Raw genomic sequence first — 26714 nt, 5'->3', positions numbered from 1 at the left:
CATCCCCCACTTCCACTGTGCTAGCACACCGTCCCTCAAACATTGGCGTGCTGCCCCCAGGCTGAAAGAGGGTAGATTTAGATGAGATATGAGGAAGAAATTCTTTACTGTGGGGGTGGTGAGACACTGAACCATGTTGCCCAGAGAAGTTGTGGATGCTCCATCCCTGGAAGTGTTCAAGGCCAGGCTGGATGGGGCTTTTAGTAACCTGCTCTAGTGGCAGGTGTCCCTGCCCATGGCAGGGGGGTTGGAACTAGGTGATCTTTAAGGTCCCTTCCAACCCAAACCATTTTATGATTCTAATGATTATCTTTAGTGAGCCTGGTTTTATTTCTTTTCACCTTCAAATCTAATTTAAAGCTCTTTCTATGAGCCCAGCTAACTCCTGTGCAAAGAACATGTAAACTGACCCATGATCAAAAACTCCTGACCCCAGGCTCAGAGAAAGTCTGCTGGCTTTTCCTGTTTCTTCCCTCATCATTCCCTATCACTGGAAGGGTAAAGGAGAAGACTACTTCTGCTATTGATCCCTTAACCAGTCATCCCAAGGTCCTGGAGTGTCTCTTGATTGCTCTTGTACTTCTTGTTGCAACTTCATAATTACCTACCTGAAAAATCAGTCATGGATAATAATCTGAGGGCTGTACCAGGATACAAAGCTTTCTCTTCACATCTTTAACCAAGGCCCCAGGGAGGCAGCAGACTTCCCTAAGAAGTGGGTCTGGTCTGCATTTTGGGCCTTCTGTTCCCTTCAGAAGGGAGTCTTCTATGACAATGACCCATCTGTTTTTTTCTTACGAAGCAGCTTTGACACAAGGCGTAGGCTAACTTAACCTCAGCGGCACCTCCATGCTAGGTGAACCATTGTCCTCATTATTGTTTGGTTCCACTTGCAGACCCTCACACCTATTATGCAAGGGCACCTGGGAAGGAGCGGTGGCCACAGTGCGCTGGGGAGGCACTTGCCACCATTGCCCCCTATGCCTTAATTCAATGTGTTCACCCAGATGGAAAGAGGGTATAGAATCCCCCATATCACGTGTCCTGTCCATCTGTTGGGCCTGTCCCAGGGAAGGTAGGGTGTTCTTTGATTCTATGATCCTATGACTCCAGTAGTCTATCTCACACTCCCTGATACTCCTCAACCTCCTCACCTCCTCCTGGAGCTCTGCTGCTAAGCAGAGGAGTTCCTCTACCCAGGCACACTCCCACAGTGTGCTCACTCCTGCAGCCCAGTACTGGTGTAAGAGCCGGGCACAGCCTGCAGCCTGGCACTGGGGTGGCTGCACATTCCCACTGGAGCTCTGTCTGCAAAGATGCATCAGTTGTGGTGGGTGCAGAGCGTGGAGAGGCCATGGTTTGGACTGGCATTCACTCATGTCACATCAGAGCTGTGCTGGAGAATCAGCACTAACTCAGTGGAACACACCAGGGAGACTAGCCTGTGAAATGGCAGATGCCTCCAGAGATTGGCCTTGCTTTCTGGAGATACCTGGTTCTACAGTAGAAAATACCACTGTTAAAAGCTTGGTTTGTATGTGTGGAAGGGGGCAGGCTGATGGAAGTTAACATTGTAAAAATCAACCCATCGATGTCTGGAGAGGTGGACTTTCTGGGTAGCCTTTGTTTGTTATTTATGGATGGATGAATGGTTTGACAGACGGATGGATGGAGCTGCAGTTTATTCTCAAGTCTGAGGTGTGCAAATAAATTTTGACCCTCTTCCAACCTGTGCCATTCCTTGTGTCTGATCTGTGGGCAATGAAAAGGAATGGTTAAGCAGAAAGTACCATCCCCTTCCATGGGGTGTTGAGAAAGACAGATCTAAAGCAGGTCTGAAACGTTTCTGACATTCATATGCAGAGTACCTGGCTAGAGAATCAGGTATGCTGAGCCTTCTCAAGAAGTTTAAGGTGGCTCCATTAGCTAAGAAGTCCAAGACAGATGACCTTGGGCAGCATGCCGAGATCCCTGCAAACATTCCCTGCTTTTGAATATCCTTTGTCCTTGAGCTGCATTCCAGCAATGACCTGGCCTGTCATGGTAAAATCTGAGTTCCTCTCTGCTAGGCTGCAATTATTACTGTGTTGCAAGCAGTTCATCCTTTTTCTATTTCTTTTCCTCTAATTTTTTCATGACTGCATTCAGATACTGCCTTGGCTATTATCTAATTCCTCCTTCAATGTGACAGACTCAGGAAGATGGACACAGGGTCCCACGGTGGCTAGCATGGCTTACATGTAGAAGACAAATTCTTCTCACAGCTGCAATCTTATTCTACACAAAATACAGGAAAACCTGGACAAGAGAAGAAGGTAAGGCAAAGAGGGAGAACACAGCAGCAATAGCAACATGAGGTTATCAGGTTCCAGGGTGCAGAACCAGCAGAAGTAGAAACACTTAGTTTCCCCACCTTGTAACCCTCTTCAGGATCTTGCTCTAGGCATGTTTTCTTGTGCCCCCTCCAGTCCTGTGGATGTTCAGCTGTGCTTCAATAGGCAGGGATGAGTTATCTAGAAATGAGCCTGAGTCAGCGTAACAAAGTGTTTTCATGGTGCTATACAGGGTTTCAAACTTTGTCTGCAGAGCTAGAGTGCCTTCTGCTGGTGTGATGGGCAGGTTTGAAGTGTGGAAACAGCAAGCTGATATTTGCCCCGAAAATTCACAGTAAATACCCTGGGATGATATCCAGCTGGGATGTCTACAGCCCTGTGATGATGGCATCATAAAAACTGTAGTGAATCACTACCCCACATATTCAATGTCAGGAGAAGGGTGTTCAGTTCCCAGCTCTGAATTCTGCCTTCCCACAATGAATATGCTGCATCTCAGTTTCCCATATAATAGCAATAACCAGGTCTTCCTGAGCCTAACTAAATTTCCACTTCCTAAAAAGCAACCTTTGTTCTGTTTTAATTTGTTTTCCCCCATGAATTCTCTAGATTTGGCACACCTTCTACCACGACACTTAAAATATCTCCTTCTCCTTCTGCCTGTCTGTGCAACTCTGGTCTTGGCTAGACCACAGACGACTTCATCTTCTTCATCCCCGCTGTCAAGGATCTCATGATTTGGTTCATTGAGCTATGCCCACACATATGTGCCATGGGGGTGTTGTGTTGTTTGGAGGCTGGTACATACCCATGGCCCAGAAAGGGAGGAGTCACTACTGTGAGTGCAGGCTGCATGTAGGACATCAGAACAGCTGCACCAGCAAACATCTGCAGTTTGTTATCACTGCCCCACATGTGAGAGAGGTGTGGTCCTGACTGCAAGGAAGAAGTATCAGGCAAAAAAAAATTGACTGCAACTCTTCTGCTGAAGACATCAGATTGAACGGGTCAATAGCAGAGGAGGAAGGTTTAAAATAATGATGGTGAAGGCCTGAAAATTAGCTCCAGCTTTGTGGGACACAGAACAGGGGAACAATTTTGTTACCTACTTCTTGCCTTGGCTGTTCTTTCAAACTCCTTTCTTGCTTTTCGCTTTTGTGTGTTTCAGCTACCTTGTAAGAAGCTGGGATACAGAGGAGTGGCAAAAAACAGACCTGTCAGTGCAATCATCTGGAAGGCCTGAAAAAAGCCACTATTCACAAAGACAGAAGACAGCAAATGGTCATTAAGTGATCTAGTACATGGGGAACCTCACAAGGGAGAGTTTTAAAACAAAATGATTTTGATGATTAAATATTTGAAGTGAAACACATGTGTTTGTATTTGTGTGCATGGATGAGGAACATGTGGTTTTGCAAATTGTCATTTTCTGGTTAGCAATAGGAAAAGCTTGGAAGCTGCTTTGATGCCAAGTCTCTGGGCTGGTGATTTCTGACAGTGCAATGTTCATTTGACCAAAACCCTGTCACTGCAATTTAACAATCCAAATGGTTGTCTGGGAGGAGGAAGCCACCCCTTCAACTCAATGTTTGCCAAATCAATTGTGCTAACTCATTCAGGCTAATAATTTTGCTTCAACCTTTTTCTCCGGGTCCTGCTGCATCCCCTTAATGCAGGTTCTGACAAGGCACAGTTGCTTTGCCCTGGCTGGGCAGTTGGGCTTTTATAGTTACCCTTGTTTGGAAAGCAACCAGCCAGTTACGTCCTGCCAGAGACAGGCATGTTCATCCCATCAATAAGCATCTCATCAATCCAGCATGTTCTGCACCCACCTTTTGTCAATGGCTGACAGGCAGCCCAAGACACCATGCAATTAGGGCCCTCTGCTTCAAAGACTGCTGAAGCCTGTTAAAGGCATCTCCCTTTCACTGCAAAGTTTGCATGCCTGAGATTTGACAGGATGCAATAACAAGCCTGAGAAGAGGAGCAGGACCCAAGACACCTCTATGAGAGCCTCAGTATTGAGCCACAAAGGTCTGCATTCTCCACTTGACCCTGTAACTCTTGCCCTGGGACAATAAGAAGGTGTTTTTCTCTCCCCCCACATCAAAACAGGAGATTTAAAACTTTTTCAGGTTGCAAAGTCACCAAAGTCACCAAACTCCAAGCCTTCAAATGTCTGAGTGCTCTGACAGTCAAGGTTTAAAACAAAAAAAAAAAAAGTTTAAAACAAAAGCAGTAGTAACACTACATCTGTGTCTGAAGATAGGCCAATTTTTTAACACTCACCCCCAAATTGGAGTGTGGGATACTTATAGCTCAGTGGATGGTGCTGTCATATTAGCTCATGTTCTCTGCTCACACTAGAAGTCAAAAAATGTCCCTATAGGACTACAGTTTTCTGACATGCACTGTAACTTTTACAACTTGCCAGCATCTCCATGATTAACTTCCTGAGGTTTTAATCTGAGTTTGCCTGTTTTCCTGGTAAGCTGTTCGAGCAGGTCCATCAGGCTGACTCAGAGATGCTGACAGGTATGTTATTTTTTAACAACTACAGCTTTCCAAATGCCAATCCTTTATATCAGAGACCAAAAAACGTGTTCTGGCAGGTAAATAAGCACTTGATTGCCACTGTGATATAATTTAAACACAGATATATTACTTTTTAATGGCAGTCTGGATTGTGTTTCTGTAAACTATTTTTCTTTGCAAGTTTCTGCTCGTATCCATACATACAACAAATCTTGACAGCAAGGTTTTTTCAGATCCAAAGGAAAAGTTTTCACACAGTAAGTTCAAATGCACTTGCCAGGCCTGCAGGGTTTACTAAGCAAATGATCTATCAATTCAGAAATTATTGTGTTTCATGAACTATATAATGAGTGGCTTGTAGACAACAGGTAAGGGTTAATTGTTCTGTTTCCTCCAGTGTGATGATGAGAGGTCATCAGGAGGAAGTATTAGAAGAAACAAAAGCAGGTGGTTCATCATTCAAAGTGTAGTGAAGCTGTCCTAGGATATGATGAATGCTAAAATCTTCACTGAGTTCATGGAATAAATGGATAGCTCCTGGAAAATAAATCCATCAAAGGCTGCTAGGACACAGAAGGCATCTCTGTCTCTGGAAGTCTCAGGGATAAAAATGATTAAATGGTGGGAGACTAGTGGAAAAAAAATATCCTCCTGTGCTCACTCTCTACTTACACTCTTCCTATGATTAGGGTCTGCTTTTGGCACTCAGACACAGAATAGTGTCTAGATGTGTCTTTTATGGCTTGTTTTATGCTTTTTTTGTGGGTGAGAGAGATAAATGAAGTCACACGTAAATTATGTGGCAGAGGAGAATTGAGGTGAAGAAGAGAAAGAAGGCTGAAGAATGCGAACAGAAAAAATCATCGGCACAAACACAAAGCTTGGGATCAATCTGCACCAGGATCAGATAGGTCAGAAAATCTCCTGGATGGTTGTTACAGCCCATATGTTTCATCCTGACCTTTCTTCATCTGTGATATGTCTGACTATTGGACTGGTTCCAGGTCACCGGCCATGCCAGCATATTGTTGCCGCCTGAGCAGGAGATTCTGAGACCCTGAACAACAGCTTATCATTCCCTTTACACCTGACTCATGATCTGCCTCACCCTGGGATGCTGGGTCTGCTATTCCCAGGCCTGAAGGGAACACCTGACTCTTGGAGGTCCTCTTTGAGCACATCACTGTGCTAGCAGTAGCTACACAGCCAATGGAGAGGATACCCAGAGAGCCACATGCTGCCCAAGCATCTACTATTTGAAAAACAGTGATCTAGCTGGTGAAAACTTCACCTAGTAGTCAGAAGACCAGCCTTTTATTCTCACTCCCCAGTTTAATGTTCTCAATAACTGTGTACAAGCTCTTTTTTCCCTCCACATCTCCTCCATGCTTTATTTTCTCCATTACTACTCCTATCTGAATTCTGAGTCTTTCATGACAAGTTTTTCACTGTATCAGTGCACCTCTGGCAATGGGAAGGGCCATCTTAGCTTAGCCTGTTCAGGTTCTCTTTAGACCCGTTACAATTTAGCCTATTAAAGGAAAAGAAAGATGGTGTCCACTGCCTGCTAGAAATGGCCCTGCAGAAGAGCAATACTTAGGATGCCCTCCAAAATGGGAAAGTTGTCAGGTGTTCAGCAGATGCCACAAGAGTCACGTGGAGCAGGTAACTTCTGTCCTAAGTGTGTGAAGGTGAACAGCTCAGCCAGACTATTTGAGACACTCCATATTCCTCCCATGCTGCAGACACCTGCCATCAACCTGGAGTGGAAATCCTTTGTTGGCCAATGCATCATTTATCACCTCCCAAAAAGAGAAAGTAATTAAAAAATGAGAAAATTATTAAAATTTAATGTCACATGTTCTTGTCCACATCCATCCACACTGGACTATCTCATTGTCAGAGAGTCTTTAACATGGGCACCTAGAGCATTTCTGTCCATGGTGGCACTGACCCCTGCACTGGCATCAATGTGAGGATTCCATTGCTGCTGGGGCTGGGAGGCATGGCAGGCAATGAGCTCTGCTGCAACAGGGTGGTCTACTGACTGAGCTGACCAGTGTTAATTTCAGGTTGAGGTTTCTGTTTCATTTCCCCAAGAAGGGAGGAGATCCCTTGTATTTACCCCAGAGGACCTGTTTCTCCATTACCTCCCTTTCTCACCCCTTTCCTGTGACTGAATTTTGAGCCACTGGCCTCATTGGGCTGCTGGAAATGTTGACATTGCAGGTCCATATTGGTCCTCGGAAGCAGAAGGGAGCTGTAGATGGACTTCTTCACCTGCCAGAGGGATGTGCCATGGACCATGCAAAAAGCAGTGGGTAAGCTCAGACTTGGAAAGATTTGCTCCAACAGCCTGATGGCTAATGCACTGAGCTAGCAGCCAAGACACCTGGGCTTTCTTCCACCTGGGCTAACATAGCACGTGATATATTGAGTAGGCTCCAAGATCTGGTTCTCCAGAATGGACTGGAACAATGCTACACCTCATGTTTTTAGGTGCAGAAGTATTCACTACCTGCAAGTCAGCAGCCACTTTTCTGCTCATAGCTGAAGTGCAGTCTCTGTGTGCCATTATTTGCTATTGCATTTCATGGACTAACAGCTGTTTGGTCCCATGTTGTTCTTGTTAAGACATAAAACCAGCATCATAGCAGTCTTGCAGGAGAACATGGGGGCATGGAGCAGCATTAAAAGGAGGTCCTTCCAGAAATCATTGCATGGGAAGCAATCCCTCAGCATCTTTTTGCCCTTTGCCTTCTCCTGCATTGAGGATTATTCTCAAAAGTTGAATCACATCTGGCTTTTTCTGCTTCTTACTTTGTTTTACTCAGTTGCACAAAAAAATTACCCCAGAAAATGCAGACCTGATAGGAGTTTGAAATAATTTTTAATTTGAGGAAGTGGAGCTTTTTCTTCACATTTTTTTTAATGTGTCCTCAGATTGGCTTCCTAAAGAATTTTTTTCCTATTTATCTGAGCCTTATATTTGTCCATCACTTTATAAAATTCCTTGAAAGCAAATGATCAGTTTCAAGCAAATTTGAAAACACCAGAAGTCTTAAACATATAGATCCCTGGATCTTATAATAGAAAAGGGGACCCCCATTTTGACCCCCAAAAAAGCAAAGATTATTAAGCATAGTCTTTATTACCCATCAGAAAGTTCACAAGGGATCTCAGCAAAGGCGTGTCAACTGAAATAGTTCTTCTGCTCACAATAACTTTTTGACTTCTTTTATTCTGCCCCCCCCCCCCCCCCCCGGGTTGGGCCCTCATCCTTTTAAAAATTCTATTTTAATTTCTGACTTCATATGAATACATATATTTTTAATTGCCTCACTGTATCAGTAGCCATTATGCTGGCAATGTGTTGACTGATCACTCTATAAATAGAGCATTTCTAATGCTGCTGGAGGCACTTCAGAATTCTGAATCACTTTCCACTCTAATGTATCACTTTAAAATAACAGAAGTGATGGCATGCTTCTCTTTCTGAGCTGCCAAACATGGTAGGGTTGGGAGGTCCTTGGCAAGAGGCCTACAGAATGATTTCCAGTTCTTTCTCTTCCCTCCTTCCTTGAATGAAATGTCCTCCAACTGACATTTGGGGAAGGGGAAGGGGCCTACAGCAATCATCTAGTGAGTCCAACTGCCTGACCAATTCAGGGCTGAACAAAAGTCAAAGCATGTTATTAAGGATGTTGTCCAATTGCCCCCTGAACACTGACAGGCTTGGGGCTTGAACCACCTCCCTAGGAAGCCTGTTCCAGTGTGTGACCATCCTCAAGGTAAAGAAATGCTTCCTGATGTCCAGCCTAAACCTCCCCTGGTGCAGCTTTGAACCGTTCCCGCACATCCTATCCCTGAATCCCAGGGAGACAGATCAGCACCTCCCTGTCCCCTTCCCCTCCTCAGGAAGCTGTAGAGAGCAGCAAGGTCACCCCTCACCCTCCTCTTCTCCAAACTAGGCAAACCAGAGTCTTCGTCTGCTCCTCAAAAGACATGCCTTCCAGCCCTTGCACCCGCTGTGTAGTCCTTTAATAGGCTAAATTGAAAGCACTCTGGATGCTTTCAAAGATGTTCACATCCTTCTGAAACTGAGGTGCCCAGAGCTCCACACAGTGTTCAAGGTAACACTGCGCCGCTAAGTACAGCAAGATAAGTACCTCTTTTGATCAGCTGGTTCTACTGTGTTTGATGCACCCCAGGAAGGGGTTAGCCCTCTTGGCTGCCAGGGCACAAGTGAACCATGCTTGAAAATTTGGAGATGCTTTATCTACTTTTTCATCCTGAAACAGAACAGAAAGAAAAACAGGAAGAAATTTTGATTTAACTAGAGAATTAAGAAGAAATTATTTGGACATTACATTTGAAGGCATCTGGAATGTTATTAGGAAAAGTTACAGAACAAAAATATGAGTTCAGAAAATATACATTCTCATGCATTGCAAGGATTCTAGTCATTTTTACTTTCAGTATATACAATAAATACAGGCTTTACCAGTAGATGGACTTGTCACCTCAGGATCCAGACCATTGCCTTTGGTGTCACAGGTTTGTTCTCAACACTCTGAACAGAAATAACTGCCAAAGCTCACATTCTTTAAAAGTCCCTCCAACACTCCTGCATATCCTCTTAGATAAATACACTTATCACCACCAGCCAGATGGTGAATCCTATCACCATCTTCACATTACAGTAGCACACCAAAATCATCAGCAACAGCCAGGATTTGGAAACAAACATTTCACAATCACGTGTGGCACCTGCCTTCCTTCTCTCTCCTTCAGATGCAAGTAAAGAAATCTGAGATGGTTATTCAGTGACTTGTCAGTATTAGGGATGCCTTGAAACTCTAGTCTTTGCTACTGGTGGAGATAGGGCATGATTTTAATGGATCTTGAAGGGACACCTACTATCAAGATCTGCAGGCAGGCAGTTGTAATCATTTCAGCCATTTAGATAACCAGACCATGACAGTAGTCCACCAGAAGACATGAGTGTTCTTCAGTGGTGGACACTCTACCTTTAATATTATTTTATCTTTCTAACAATGTTCTCCTGTTCATCCAAGAACTGGTGGATCTGGTGGATAAAATCCTCTATCATGTTTTATTCTGCGGATCAGAAGAGAAAAGGCTGAAAAAATTTGTGACATGCATCTAGTCCTACATTTCAAGAACATAGACTAATCTCTCCACAGCAGTAGTCAAAGTTCATTGTGTTCCAATGCATATATTTTGCTGCCAGTCTATTATCCAGAAGATTTACTGGAATCAACATTTGTTTGTATTCTCACACAGTTCTAAGGTGGTTCCCATCCTAATTTAGAAATTGGCAATGATGAATTATGCTCAGTAGACCTCAAAAAAATCTATCCATTTATTATATTTAATCTCAAAAAGAAACCCGAATCTCATTTCTTCTTTACATTTATTTAGCTTCAGCTTCCAGAAAGATGCCATCGTACTTTTGTTGGCTAGGTTAAATAGTCTGTTTCTGATGTGAATTTTTACAGACTGTGATCAAACAATTTCCTGACCTTCTTTCTGATAAGTAGGCTTTGTTCTTTTCATTTTAAGCCAAATCCAATCCTTTAATGACTCTCATAGCCTTTCTCTGAACTGCCTCCAGTTTTCAACTTCTTTCCACTGTAACACAGGCCATAATCTCAGCAGTGACAAATGCAGAATTAGCACAAGCTCAGCCAAACTGAGGATCCATGTCTATGCCTCAAGGAATCACATTAGCCCTTTTCAGCTCCTGCATTTTAGTAGGAACTCATATTTGGCTGATTATCTGCCATGAGTCTTTCTCAGAGTCACTGATTTACATAAGTCCTATAAAGAATCAGTCCGCTTTATATGTTAATTTGTAGGATGGAGGCAGCCCCTGATGGATGACCGATCTGCCTTATTTGCTCTTAGATGCATGTAGAATTTTGACCTCATTGGAATATACACTATTTGTCTGAACACAACTTACCAAATGATCCATGTGTCACCATACCAACAAACCCATCCTTCTTAGTCTCCCTCAAGCTTAGTTTTTGACCGTTGTATTTTATTCCTGGCAACTAACTGGGTATGTTTGATAGTGAAGGGCCAAAACCTGATCTTTTCAGAAGTCCATTATAAATAATTATTTGGGACTGGATTGACAGAGCCTACATTATGTCATAGAAGAACAGCTGCATACAGGATTTCACATTTCTTGATCTACAGTGGAAGACAGCTCCAAATCCATTTTCTGCTGAGAAGTTCCAAGGCAAAAGAAGAAGAAAACTGTGTTTTCTGTTCAAATCCAGAGAGAGGAAAGCTGCTTAAATAAGAGCTTCAAATGCATAAAAACGTCATCCTCCAAAAAGAAGTCATAATGACACAGTAGTGTGGGTTGATGGCAGCCCACTCAGCGAATGACGGGGATGAGCTGTCTACCTAACAGACACTTTCAAGGAATATCTGTTAGCTTTACCTCTCTGCCTGGTCAGATCTTGATGTCTTTTTCTGCTCCCCAGTGTCTGGGATACTGGTGTAAAAGACTTGATAATGCCTTTGTAACAGTAAAAGATCAGATCTTTATGGTTATCCCTGTTTGTTTCTGTGTCCAAACCACAGAGTCCTGTATCAGCCCATGCATCACTGAAAATACAATGGCAATGGGCATTGCGCATACTTTTTGCTCTGAAGAATCTCTGTGCAGCCTGGACTCACAACACCAGGCTGGAGCCACACCAACTGCTGACCAAAATGCTGATGGCATTTTAGATGTGTCTTTGCTGTCAAGTGGCTGAGACATGTCCTGATCTCCACTAGCTTTCCAAAATCACTCTCTGCTGGCAATAAAAGGGAATGTCAGACAGAAATTCCTACAGTACCAACAACTGCAGTTAGATGAGAAAAATCCCACTTCAGGTGACTCTGAGCCAGGTATCTAATCTCTCTTTAAAAGCAAACTGAAGCCTACAAGGGAGGACAAACACATGAAGGACAGGAAACAGCATAAAATTATCCCACTTCTCGCAATTTTCCATTAATTGTTACATCCTTTAGATGATCTGGAACAACAACCCCAAAATCTGTTAATAACTTTTATTTGCTATTTTTATTGCAAATGCATGTAGCATGGGGAATAAACAAGAGGCGTTTAGAGATGTACGCATGCCTGCAGGACTGCGATCTTTATGGCATTACAGAGATGTGGTGGGATGGTTCCTATGACTGGAGTGTTAGGATGGAAGGATACAGGCTCTTCAGAAAGGACAGACAGGGGAGATGAGGAGTGAGTTTTGCCCTCTATGTCAATGACCCACTAGAGTGCATGGAGCTCCACCTGGGGATGGATGAGGAGTCAACCAAGAGCTTATGGATCAGGATTAAAGGAAAGGCAGGGACAGGTGACAGTGTAGTGGGGGTCTGCTACCGGCTGGCCAACCAGGATGACTGAGAGGATGAGGCCCTCCATAGACAGACAAGAGCAGACTCACATTCACAAGCCATGGTCCTTGTGGGGGACTCCAACCACCCTGGTATCTGTTGGAGAGACAACACAGCAGGGCATGATTGAGAGGAACCCTGACGAGGAGGACTTGGTGGTGCTAGTGAACAAAAAGCTCAGCATGGCCCAACAATGTGCACTTGCAGACCCAAAAGCCGATCACATCCTGCGCTGCATCAAAAGAAGGATGTCCAGCAGGTTAAAGGAGGTGATTCTCCCCCTCTACTCTGCTGTTGTGAGACACCCACCACCCCACAGAGTACTGCATTCAGCTCTGTGGTCTCCAACATAAGAAGGACATAGACCTGTTGGAGCAAGTCCAGAGAAGAGCCATAAAGATGATCAGGGAGCTGGAGCACCTCTCTTATGAAGGCAGACAGAGAGTTGGGGTTGTTCAGCCTGGAGAAGAAAAGGCTCCAGGGGCACTTGATAGAAACCCTCCAGTACCTAAAGGACACCAACAAGAAAGCTGGAGAGGGATTCTTTTAGTGACAGCACAAGGAGAAATTGTTTTAAACTGAATGATGATAGATTTAGAATAAATATTAGGAAGAAATTCTTTAACTGTGAAGGTGGTGAGGCACTGGACAAGTTTGCCCAGAGAAGTTGTGGATGTCCCATCCTTAGAAGTATTAAAAGCCAGGTTGAGATGGGGCTTTGTACAACCTCGTCTAGTGGAATGTGTCCATACCCGTGCCGGGGAGGGGGGCAGGGGGTGAAGGAGAGGTGGAACTAGATGATATTTAAGGTCCCTTCCAACCCAAACCGTTCTAGGAATCTATGAGTCTGATTTATTATGGTAGATAGCAATGAATCAATGCCTTTATGGTTCTGGTTGCTACATAATAAGCATATATAAAAGAGTTTATATGATCAGCAAATAAAAAGATAGACCCTGCCACAAGTAAATTAATGTATAAGACCTACTTTAATTATAGTTATAATTTCTACAGTTGGGCATTCTTTAATGCACAATGTATACTGCAGAGACACTCTAGAAAAGCATTCATACTAGCCTATTAGTCACTTGTTCTTATTTCTCCCTGCTTTTCAAGCATTATCTGTGTGGCTGTTCAGTACTTCTCTAGAGGTATAACCATATCTGCAGGAAAGGTGGTACTACTTCGTCTCTGTAGGGTGACAATACTGTTTTCAGTGTAGCAGACCTCAAGTAACTCCATTGCTGTAGGTTTTTGAAAACCCGTGAAGCCGATATGAAATGCATCCCTCTATATTAGGAAACATACAGCAAGGTTCATTCACAGCATACAGAATCTGCACATCAAAGTCCATTTAGATAGAGTCAGGATGTTAGATTAAAGCAGAAAAAGCATTCTTAATTAACACATTCTGTGGATGCTATTGTTCCGTAGTAAACAAGTCATACAACAAATGAGCCTCTGAAATGGATCTAAGTTCTCTTGAAACAAGGCTGTCGTTGTTCTAGAATATACATATTCAGAGGTGAAATTGATGAAGATGAATCAATCTGGAATTGCTCCCCAGAGAGAGAAGCTATTTCAAAGGAAGAAGTATTTAACTTTTTTAAACTGTCTCTCTTGATGCACCCAGGAGGATGAGGAATGCTTCAGACCCATCATGCTTGGTTTGAAAGTCATCTCCAAATATTTTTTGTCTTTTGGAGTATTTTTTTTTTCCTCACCAAACTGGAAATAATTGTCTGTGATATCTGAATTAGTCTGTGTAATTTTTATCAAGAACATTTGTAATTTAAATTGGATCTACAAAAGGAGGGGGATAAAAAAAAATGTTCATTTCATGCTCATTATGTATCTCAGCGAGACTGATGAGATTTTAATATTAACATTGTTATGGTTTCCATATAAAAAAATTGTCTACTTAATATTCCAGACTCTGCTGATTGGAACCTAGTTATTCTTGACAATGGAAAATCAATTGGTATTCTAATTACAAAGAATAGCAGAGAAATAAGCAAAACAGTAAAAAATAAGTATATTCCATATATTAGATGGAAGCCTGTGCCAACTCCTTCTGAAGTGTCTCCTCTCCTTTTTCATTTTTTTTTTTTTCCCCCCTAGTAGCCTAGTTTGGACTTTGGCCTTGAGCTGTAAGAGCAAAGGTGCCTTGAAAGATCAAGGAAGCACAATCAAAAACCAGTGACATTAAAGACTGTACACAGAAAACTTCAGGAAGATGGTGCAACTGGAAATAAGTGATGTCTCTCTTGCAGACAGCCACACTGACTCTGTTAATGAAAACAGTTTTCATGAGAAGGTCTTGTTTGCTTTTCCTTGCAAAAGGAAAAGTCAAACAGAATTTCATTTTCTCAACTTCAGTTAAAAATATGTTTCCAGAGTAATTTTTCTGCTTTCCCACCTTTACTTTCTCTTTGAATCTTTTTAGCTAGGAACAAAATGAAAAATACAGGAAAAAAAGGAAAATAGAGCAAAAGGAAGAAAAAACCCATATATTTTAGTTCAGGATTTTTAAAAGGATAAATAATTTCTACTGATAAAAAGAGAATTCTTATTAAATGATACACTTAAAAGTAAGTTTCTGTTCTAACTCACAGCCTTTCCAGAATCTTCCCTTTCTGAGCTGTGTGTCTACCAGAACTAATCCTCTTTTTACATGTCCCTATGATATCTTTCCTTAAAATGAAGGGTGTGAGTAAACACGGCTAAATCCCTGTTTGCTGAACACAATGCAGTCTCCTGTTGACTGCAGACAACTTTGGATCCAGCCTGCTGTGGATGGGAATTGTAGATCTAAAGCAATGTAAGTGAAGCACTTAAGCAGCATCAGGACTTCGACATGAACATGAAGCCTTTTATCCAGACCAAGAAGTTAATGAATAAGTGTTCAGTACAGGTGCTTGGCTCACTGCTTTATAAAAGAAAAGTTCTTCCTCCAAAAGGATCTGCCTCTACCATTCCAGACCGTTACATAGTGTATTAATATATGCTGAGCTTAGAAGAAACCATCATTCGCTGACTGTAGCTATCTTCTTAGAAGTGCAAAGCAATGGGATAAGCAACCACAGACACAAGTGCCACCAAAGAAAAACCTGACATTAAGTGGTGTGTGGGGGAAAAATAACATAAGGGTGGGCAAACACTGAAGCAGGTGCCCAGGCAGGTCAAGAGATCTCCATACTTGTAGTATGGTTAAATCTTGATTGGACTCCTGAGCAACCTTACCTGACTTTGATGCTGAAACTACCTTGAAGATCAGCCATGCTTTGAGCAGCTTGTTGGAGCAGATCTCCAGTGTTCCCTTCCAACCTCAGAAACCTGTTATTCTGTGATGATTCTCATTTCATCTGTTCTCCAGCCCATTACAGGTCAAAGTTCTCCATGCCAAAACATAGCATTGTTCCTTCTGGACTTCACTGTGACAGGGAGGAAATTAATATAAAAATTAGAATGAAAAGGATCAGAGACATAGAGAACAAAATCTGCTCTGGAGTGCCGCAGATGGAGCAGACGACTTTAGTGCCATCATATGGCATGTACAGGACAACCAGGTGATCAGGCCCAGTCAGCATAGGTATATGAAAGATAGTTACAAGCCTGACCTCCTTCTGCAACAAGATGACTTGCCTGGTGGATGAGGGAAAGGCTGTGGATGTTGTCTACCTAGACATTAGTAAAGCCTGAGACACTGTCTTCCACAGCACTCTCCTGGAGAAACTGGCTGCTCAGGGCTTGGATGGGTGTGTTCTGAATAATAAACTGGCTGGGTGGCCAGGCCCAAAGAGTGGTGGTGGATGGAGTTAAATCCAGTTGGCAGCCAGTCACAAGTGGTGTTCCCCAGTCCTTAGTATTTGGGTCAGTTCTGTTTAATATCCTTATCAATGAGCTGGACGAGGGGATCGAGTGCACTCCCAGTAAGTTTGCAGATGACAGCAAGTTGGGGGAAGTATAGATCTGGCTGATGGTAGGAAGGCTCTGCAGAGGGATCTGGACAGGCTGGACCGATCGGCTGAGACCAATTGTATGAAGTTCAACAAGGCTCAGTGCCGGGTCCTGCACTTGGGTCACACCAACCCCACACAACGCCACAGGCTTGGGGAAGAGTGGCCGGAAAGCTGCCCCGCAGGAAAGGACCTTGGGGTATTGGTCAACAGCCAGCTGAACATGAGCCAGCAGTGTGCCCAGGTGGCCAAGAAGGTCAACAACATCATGGCTTGTATCAGAAACAGTGCGGCCAGCAGGACTAGGGATCATCTCCCTGTACTCAGCACTGGCGAGGCCGCACCTCAAATCCTGGGTTCAGTTTGGTCCCCTCACTACAAGAAAGACATTGAGGTGCTGGAGCGTGTCCAGAGAAGGACAACAAAGCCGGTGAAGGGTCTGGAGGAGAAGTCTGATGAGGAGCGGTTGAGGGACCTGGGGTTGATTAGCCTGAAGAAAAGGAGGTTTAGGGGAGACCTTATTGCCCTCTACAACTGCCTGAAAGGAGGTTGTGGTGAGGTGGGATTGATCTTTTCTCCCAGATAACAAGCAATAAGATGAGAAGAAATGGTCTACAAGTTGTGCCAGGGGAGGTTTAGATTGGATGTTAGGAAAAATTTCTTCCCCAAATGAGTTGTCAAGCCTTGGAACAGGCTGCCGAGGGAAGTAGTTGAGTGACCATCCCTGGAGGTGTTTATGTAGATGTGGCACTTAGGGACATGATTTACTGGTGGACTTGGTAGTCCTGGGTTAACGGTCAGACTTGATGCTATTCAGGTTCTTTTCCAAGCTAAACAATTCTACCTTTCTACGATTCTAACTGCAGAGTAAACTTTGAGGTTTTCAGTGTAGCTCCCCAAGCAATTTAAGATGGTCTAAACAAGTACTGCTACTAAGAAAGGGAGATCTTCCACGTTGTTGTTCTCACTCAACTTTTCCTAGGAGATCAATACTAAGAAAAGTAGTGGAAATGGTAGGGGAGGAAGGAAGACTGAAAGAAAAATAAGACTGTCAGAGAACCATCAAGCTGGAAAAGGGTTGTTAGTGAATTCACTCAAAGATCAGTCCTGAGATTCAATTTCCTATTTTTTTTCGTTAATCATGATGCAAAAAAGCAGGAGAGTCTTGAGTTCAATACACAAATTTACAAGGATTTTTCCCTATCAAGAAGGATCAAGCTATCACAAAGAGAGAAACAAGCTACCTTGATGATAGAGGTATTCAAAATAAAATTAAGTGTAACAACATGACCTGCAAGGATCAGCAGCAAGAATGTGTACTCTAGGGAAGGGATTAGTCAGCTGGAAATGATGGAGAAAAAAGTTCTGAGGATGTTAATCAAACCCAGTTAAGTGAGATCTCTTCCATTTAACATTCACTGTCTGCAACACAGGCGATCACAGGCTAATCACCCCCAAATCCCTTTTTAGTCACCAAGGAGGACTTCCTGTATTGACAGAGTCAATAACTTGAATCATCTAACCAAATAGTGGTGTCTTCTCCTATTGAGAATAATAAATAGCACCTTAAACAACACTGACTTTATTGACTCACTTTCTGTTGAGTCAAGAGAAACTAGAGTACCTTGTGCCAAGATAGATGCTTCCACTCTAGCTACTCATGGTTAACCATACTCAATGTGACAACAGAGCCCTGGGAAGTAGTCATTGATATTTTGGAAGGAAAAAAAGAATGAGTTATATTATTCAAGTCTCAAGTACAACTTTATGTAGAATATCTCATACAGCTCCTATCACCTGTGTTCACAAAGAACAGATTCCACCATACCATGCATCAAAGACTATTAGGGTTTGCAGAGAAAGGAGAAGTTCTCTGACCTAATGAAAAGGCTCTGTGACCTAAGTTCATGCAGCTGAACAAAGAAATGTCTGGCATGAATTGACTACTGCTTATAAATACACTTGGGAGGGAAATGCCAAGGAATGAGAACTATTTAAACTAAAGGACCTTACTGGCAAAAGAACAAATATATCTAAATTAGTTATGCATAAATGCAGGAGAGAAAATAGAAGGATGTTGCAGCTGATTAGAACAGCCTTCCATTTGGAGAAACAGAGGCAAATGCTTTATGTCTTAGGGGAAGCTCATTTATTTAAGAAAGGATATGAAGAAATGGTAGCTGTTGCCAGCAGGGCACCAGATACAGTGCACCAATGTTATTTCTAGGTTCTCATGTGCTTTCATGGGACATCTTTCGTATGTGAAAAACCATCCACCTTTAATGGCAGATGAATGTGCTCCAGTGGTCAAGCTAGCAATTCTTCCTGGCTTTATTGTGAAGTGCAGCAAAATTCAAATACTGGCAAAATATAATAGCCCCAGATTGAATTTAGCAGCTGCCTCAGGTCTAAACTATGTAACGTGGTGATGGAAATACAATGCAATCCTGTAATACCTGCAATTGCTCAGGGATCCAATATTGTATTCAGCTGGGAAAAATTCTCATTCCACCACCAAAATCTGCAATACTGCATTGTCATATCTACCACTGGTTTGGAAAAGTTTCCTCCAGGAAATTCCCTTTTTCTGGTAGCACCTTATATTTTCTGGAAAAACAAATTGCAGTTTTTTTCCTAGTTACCGCCCACAAGCTCATCAGACCACAGCCTGAGGAGGCAGTATGAATATGTCACTCTTCTAGGACACTACCTAAATATTGCAAAACAATCCCTTTTGTGTCTCACACTCCTGTTTACTAGTGGTTTCTTAAGTTTTCTTCAGCCCACTGTAGTGAAGGAGAAAATCAGCTAAACAAATATGGACAGATTTAACCATCTTGCTCATTTGCCTTTGTTATTATGCTGAATAGCTTCTAAGGTTGTTTCCCCAGATTTCAGTTTGTCTGCCACTCAGCCAAGGTGCCAGAAGAGCTGAAATTATGTCTTTTGAGCTGATAGAAAGATAAATCCCCTCTGACACAATTAGTGTCTCTTGTTAATTGTTTCTGGCTCATCCTGGCCAGCAATCAGTTTTAATAGCCCAGCTAAGTTAGCTCTGATGATGTGATATCAGTATCAATCACATTAATGACCCATCTGCTAGGAAGGCAAGGCAAACTATTACCAAGACCAACTTCAGCCCATAAGAAGCCTGCATGGTTATCGACACATGGCTGCATTGGTTTTGCAAGTAAGAGAGCAGTTGATTCGTGTCTAAGTTAGGTTTTTAACCAAGCAGAAGTTTATACCCATCCTGTCCAAATGTATACTCCTACCACCAGCATTTAATCTAGTCCTACTGCAATCAGTAATGAGAAACAGGGACCTCCAGATGGCAAGTCAGGCCACGGATGAGCTGAATAGTCCCTGGAAGGCACTTATCATTCATTGATGGAAGCTGAATAGGCCCATAATGTAGGTACTTCATTTCAGTGCTTAAAACCAGGTGGGTTGAATCTGGGCCTCTGTGCATTGGGAGCCTGAGAAGAGCTAAATTCAGCAACAACACACTGTTATAAAAGTCTGTTTGTTTAAAATATTTTTTCCTTGCCCCTATCACTGCAATGACCTTCTATTTATGAGAATATTTATCATCATGTCCCCACTCTAGGAATGCAAGTGTTATTAGACTGGGTTGAAGCATCAAAATTCTGTTTTGAGGGAAATGTCAATGTTTTAAAAACAGGTTTTCTAAAAATTAAAACGGAAACAGATATTAAAATACAACACTACAAAACCAAGTTTCTGAGGAAGACCATTCTGGAAAAATTTCTGAGAATTCTGAGTCTTCCATTTTAAGTTCTGCTTATTGCTGATATATTATGTGCATCTTATTTCATGCTAGCAATAATTAGTGTGCTAATTAGTGTCTAGATTTTTAATGAGATTATTCATAGCCAAGTTTCAAAACTTTTTAAAAGCTTGCACAATTATCCTGTTTTATGGACAGGGAAAATGAGGCACAGATAGTTGGGTAACTAAGAGCTTAGTGATAAATTATCAGCAAATTCTCCCCTCCTCCTCTAAAGCATCTATGCCTCTTTTTGATTTAAATCTTACCTCTTTTTTTTCTCCTAGGCAACCTTTTCCCCCAGCTAACAGGATAATAGTCCCTCTCTCCATTAATGGATGTGACAAAACTCACAGAATTGTTTAGCTTGGAAAAGAACCTGAATAGCATCAAGTCCGACCGTTAACCCAGGACTACCAAGTCCACCAATAAATCATGTCCCTAAGTGCCACATCTACATAAACACCTCCAGGGATGGTCACTCAACTACTTCCCTCGGCAGCCTGTTCCAAGGCTTGACAACTCATTTGGGGAAGAAATTTTTCCTAATATCCAATCTAAACCTCTCCTGGCACAACTTGTAGACCATTTCTTCTCATCTTATTGCTTGTTATCTGGGAGAAGAGACCAATCCCACCTCACCACAACCTCCTTTCAGGTAGTTGTAGAGAACCCTGAGGTCTCCCCTAAACCTTCTTTTCTGCAGGCTAATCAACCCCAGGTCCCTCAACTGCTCCTTACAAGACTTCTCCTCCAGACCCTTCACCAGCTCTGTTGTCCTTCTCTGGACACGCTCCAGCACCTCAATGTCTTTCTTGTAGTGAGGGGTCCAAACTGAACTCAGGATTTGAGGTGCAGCCTCACCAGTGCTGAGTACAGGACAATCACTGCCCTACTGTCCTGGTTTTGGCTGCGAGAAAGTTAATTTTCTTCCTAGTAGCTGGTACAGTGCTGTGGTTTTTAATTCAGTATGAGAATTATGTTGATAACACTGATGTTTTAGTTATTGTTAAGTAGTACTTACTCTAAGGTCTGTTCAGTTTCTCATGCTCTGTCAATGAGGTGATACACAAGAAGCCAGGAGGGAGAATAGCCAGGACAGCTGACCCAAAGGGGTATTCCATAGCATAGTACATCATGCTCAGTATATAAACTGAAGAGAGTTGGCTGGGAGGGACCGATCACTGCTCGGGGACTGGCTGGTCAGGGGTCAGTGGGTGGTGAGCAATAGCATTGTGCATCACTTGTCTTCTATTTCTTTCTCTCGTTTTCTTCATTTAATTTCATGATTTTTATTATTTTTATATTTAATTTTAAGAATTCCAATTATTAAACTGTTCTTATCTCAACCCATGGGGTTTACCTTTTTCCAGTTCTCCTCCCCATCCCACTGGCTGCAGGGGAAGGGCAGGGAGCAGGCAGCTGTGTGGTACTCAGTAGTCAGCTGGGGTTAAACCACAACACCTGGTTCTGCTGGCCACACTATTTCTGATAAAAGCCAGTATGCTTATTGGCCTTCTTGGCCACCTATCACAGCACTTTCAAAACTAGCCAGATGCAACAAGGTCTTTTACCATCACATACCAAGTTAACTTCAATAAGTAGTTCCCACCCCTTGCCCCAGCACGGCCACCAATCCCCCACAAGGTCTCAATGGTCCATCTATTCATGCCATTTCTTCATACTGTCCAGTCCCTCTGCTTCTCACCTCTGCTGCCTTCTCCTTATCTCTCCTCATCCAAAGTACTCCCTCTTCATTGGCTGCTCTCTCTAGAGCTATTTAACCACTTTGCAGGAACCAGCCATAGCCGCACATTATCTACATCAAGCAACCCACCACCCCTGAAGCCAGCCCACAGTTGTATATTATCAATGTTAATTAACCCAGCTTCATTCCTCTACAGCTACCTGGCCACACTGCTGGCTCATGTTCAGCCGGCTGCCAACCAACAGCCCCAGGCCCTTCTCAGCCAGGCAACTTTCCAGCTGCTCTGCCCCATTGCTGTGGAAATCACTGCAGAAGGTTTGATTGGCACCAGAAGCTTAAACAAAACCATGTCTGGGCATTAAAACAGTCTGCTAGGACAGCCAAAAGTACTGCAGATGAGTGTAAAAAGTACCTAATCACCCTCTAAGAGTCTCCAGGTTTCTGGTATGATGCAGATTGTAAATACACGTATGTAGAGGAAACTTTATGACAAGATGTTTTATCCCTTGGCTGGGTTCCTTCCCCTAAACCATTGGGTTAGACAAAGGATGCCAGACTAGAGAGATTGCCTACCAAAAAGTATTACCATTAAAAATACTGCTTGAAATGAAAAGGATCAAAGAATTAGAGGACCCTTACCAAACAGCTGCTGATCAAAGAGCCACAGAGCTAACGGGACATAGTTATTATGAGAAAAGCTATCAGGAAGGATGATGGATCAGAGGTGTTTCAGGTAGAAGGCAGCAGTGTTAGAAGTTAATGAATTCCCTGCAAAAAATCCAAGCAAAATCCAATCTTACACAGCTTTATCGATCTTTCACCACACTAACTTCACATTAAGCAAAAGCAGGTCACAGCCGAGTCCGGACAAATGAAAACATAATTGTAGTCAGTGTGGGAGAGTGGACTTTTTGTTGTTGCATTAAAGCTGAGTCTTTGATACAGAGGCAGAAGCAAATGTTTCAGAGTTTGGGTGGGGTTTTTTTCCGTTTTTCTGCAGCAGCTTTGTTCAGCCTCATTTCTCAAGGTACTGTTTTTTAAAGGGAGAGATATTCTCATTTGCCGTGTACATACACACTTGCTCTGGGTCCAGCATATGGCATCCAGCTGTGATGTTCCTCTCCCAGCATAAGGGGAATAAACCGGAGACAACTCCTATCCCATGCTCTGTATGCTGCTGCTTGGGGAGGTGCAGATGCCCTTGCTGGATGTCTGATGTTGGGTCAAATCCCATCTTCAAAACAAGGGTTAAAAACTTGCCATATATTTTTATTAGTAAATTAAACAGACCTGTGAAGAATCCCAGGTGCTGACTGCAATGCCATTGTGCTGTTAGAATAGCCCATGTCAAAAGCTTATTCCCCTGTGCACTTCTTAGTCATGGCTCAGGAATTGGTATGGGTCGAACATCATCCCCAGCAAGCAATATTGATGAGAATACCTCATATTGGGAAGTAGAAGAGCTAAATACTAGGAAATAATGTCACTATGTGCCATCTGGCATATATCCCAGAGAATGTTCCTTAAGCAATTTTCATTTTCTAACATGGACTAGGTCCCTCAGCCCCAGTGCCCTCACCCTCCTGAGGCTGGCTGAGAACTGTCTGACCCATCTGCTCTCCGTACTGCACACTTGTGCTCCATAGCGTAATGGTGCTTGTGGTCTCTCTCTTGCCTTTAGCAAAAAGACTTTTACAGAGTTTTCTGTAATATTTTTCCTGCCTTAAACACCATTGACTGCAAAGGGAGCAGGAACTCCAGCTGGATTGACTTGCTTGGGGACAGAAACCTGCATTTCAGGCAACTGAATTTATTAATCCATAATGAATTGCTACTCTTGGATGGTGAGATGCCCTCTCCTTCTCTCTGAACACACAGAGAAAAAATTACAAAGGGTCTCCTGGTGCAGTTCACTTTTATCAACACTGTAATTTGCTGAAGAGTTTTATAGCCAGAGGAATTGCTAAAATGTAAATTATACATATCAAATTGCATGCATACATGTGTGCACACCCACATGCCAGGAAGCATATCATATGTGAAAGAGACTGTATACCTTGATGTGGGTATGCTAACAGGTGGCATTCATATCCTTGATGGCTATGCAGTAACCTTAACAGCATCCAAAAGTTTTACTAGAGTACAGTCAGAACATTTTAGCATGAAGAAAATGCATTCTCTCCTCTTGAGCTTTTTATAGCAAAGGTGATGAGGAGCCAAATTCAAGCAACATTAGAAGGTTCTGCCTGCACATCTCATCTCTTTCTAGGTATTTTAAACCACACTTGTCATCACAGTATCTCAGCTGAGTATCTCACTCTGGCTTCAAAGCCCAAGCCAAGCATTAATTCAAAGTTTTAATGCATTTTCCAGCATGCTGCAACATTAAAATTAACTTTAAACATTTATCTGAGCTGATGCAATTGCTGAGCACTCTGATTGGAGAAGTATTTGCTCTGTACTTACTGATGTAGAGTGCATCTCCTTGGGCTGAAAGTCACTGCGTTTTGTGTTATTTTTTAAACAGAATCACTGAAGAGACAGAAATTGATGAAAAGAAAATTCTCATTCAAATGGGTTTGGTTCTTCATTTCTATAGATTTACTTATTGTTTGCCCCATATGAGGTGAGAAAATTGTTCTCCCACACAGCGGGAACAAAGAACTACAAGCAAGCATAAGTCATCAAGACTAATTCCACACCCAGGAGCACAGACGATGGTATAATAACAGATGGTTATTCCCAAAAAGGCTTCATCCTTTCAATTCCAGAAAACCCACAACTCTATAATATATGTAAGAGTTTTTTACAAAAGATTCAAAGTCCCAAAACTACACTGTATCTGTCTAGAAAGTCTCTGGCTAGTATACAGCCCAGCTGGAAGCTAATGACCATTTCAGCTTTTCTGTTTTTAAATGAAAGTATGCTTTAGAGGTATGATTTTCTTCCAGTAGCAAATACTCTCTTCTGGTAAAGCAATATTCAACATCCAGGTGGGAAACATTTGTGACTTTGAGCTGAAAGTTTCCTGATTCAGATTTCTTTGCTGAGCTATGCACAGAGGTGAAGGGAAGATTAGGGGGCTGGAGCATCTCCCTTCTAAGGGAAGGCTGAGAGAGCTGGGCCTCTTCAGCATGGAGGACAGAAGGTTGAGAGGGGACCTTATCCATACATACAAATATCTTAAGGGTGAGTGACAAGAGGATGAGGCCAGACTCTTTTCAATGGTGCCCAGTGACAGGAGAAGGGGCAACAAGCACAAACTGCAACATCAGAAGTTCCATCTGAATATGAGGAAAAACTTCTTTACCTTGAGGTTGATGGAGCACTGGCACAGGCTGTCCAGAATCTCCTTCTCTGGAGATATTCAAAACCCATGAATGGACGCGACTCTTTGCAACCTGCTTGAGGAAAGCCTGCTTGATTTCCAGAGATCCCTTCCAGCCCTGACCAGTCTGTGATTCTGTGAAGAGAAACAATATTGTTTTTTGTTTATATGTCAAAGTTTTGGTATCAGGAGGGGCTACAGGGGTGGCTTCTATGAGAAGCTGCTAAAACCTTCCCCCAGGTCTGATAAAGCCAATGCCAGCCATCCCCAAGACAGACCCACCACTGGACAAGGCCAAGCCCATCAGTGGTGCTGGTAGCACCTCTGGGATAACATATTTAAGAAGGGGGGTGGGGGTGGGGATGGGGGGTGGGGTGGGAAACCTGTGCAGAAACAACATCAACAGAGAAAGGAGTGAGAATATGTGAGAGCAAAAAGCCTGCATTCACAAAGGCCAGTGCAGAAGGAGGGGCAGGAGGTGCTCCAGGCTCCAGAGCAGAGATTCCCCTGCAGCCCATAGTAAAGACCACGATGAGGCAGGCTGTGTCTCTCAGCCCATGGAAGTCCACAGTGGAGCAGATACCCACCTGCAGCCCAAGGAGCATCCCAGAAGAAGCTGTGACCCCATGGGAAGCCTGTGGCTTGAGCAGGCTCCTGGCAGGACCTGTGGCCCCCATAGGGAGAGAATCTCATGCTGAAGCAGGTTTGCTGGCAGGGCTTGTGACCCCATGTGGGACCCATGCTGGAGCAGTTAGTGCCTGAATGTACCACATTTCTCCCTAGCTAAGAGTTTTTAACCATGAACCCTGAACCTTGACCTATATCTGAGTAACTTCCACATAGCATCAGTGGGATCAAAGCAGGATTTACGTACTCTCTGAGCCACCTCCATTCTTAAAAGTGTGAAGTCAGCTTATGGTAGGATGCCTTTGTTTTCATTATGGTGGGCTACCTTCACTTCCATTACAGGTCAAGAAAGAGATGAGTGTGAGGCTGAGTATATATCCACTGCATCTGAGTCCATATAAGATCTTGGACCTGAAGAGATACAGTAACATCAACATGTTACCTGGAGATAAAAACTGTGGTCAAAGACAGATGTGATTACTTCAGAAGATGTTATATAAGCATGGTCAATTGGTTTCTGGGCTTATCCTGATATCTTCATGAAGTGTTCTGCTGGAGTATGCAGATGGACATACATATTGTCACTGTCCCTGGCACAGTTGACACTGTATTATGCTTAATGAGATTATGTTTTATACCAAAAGGATCACATCCTAGAACGGCCTACTCCTTTCCATGAGCTCTCTACAGAGAAAACCTAGGCAAATAGCAGAGATGCCTCAACTGCAGACATAATTCCAACTAATCCTCAGATTATGTGGCGTGACTCTCACCTTTATAAATGTTTAGATTACACAGGACATCTGTACCAGAGCAAGGAATTTCCCAAGTAGAATTACAAGTGAGCACTCAAACGACTGGGCCATGCTTCCCTTGCTAAAGGTAGTTTCCTCATAGGAGAGTAATTTGTGAAACCCCCCGCACACACCACTGAAAGACGTATTTAGCAAAACAGGGGATGATGTGAAGGGCAGTACTGAACTCAGCTGCAAGA

The sequence above is a fragment of the Falco peregrinus genome, chromosome 3 (assembly GCF_023634155.1).
Source record: "Falco peregrinus isolate bFalPer1 chromosome 3, bFalPer1.pri, whole genome shotgun sequence".
NCBI lineage: Eukaryota > Metazoa > Chordata > Aves > Falconiformes > Falconidae > Falco > Falco peregrinus.
Note: the sequence above shows the minus strand (reverse complement) of the source record.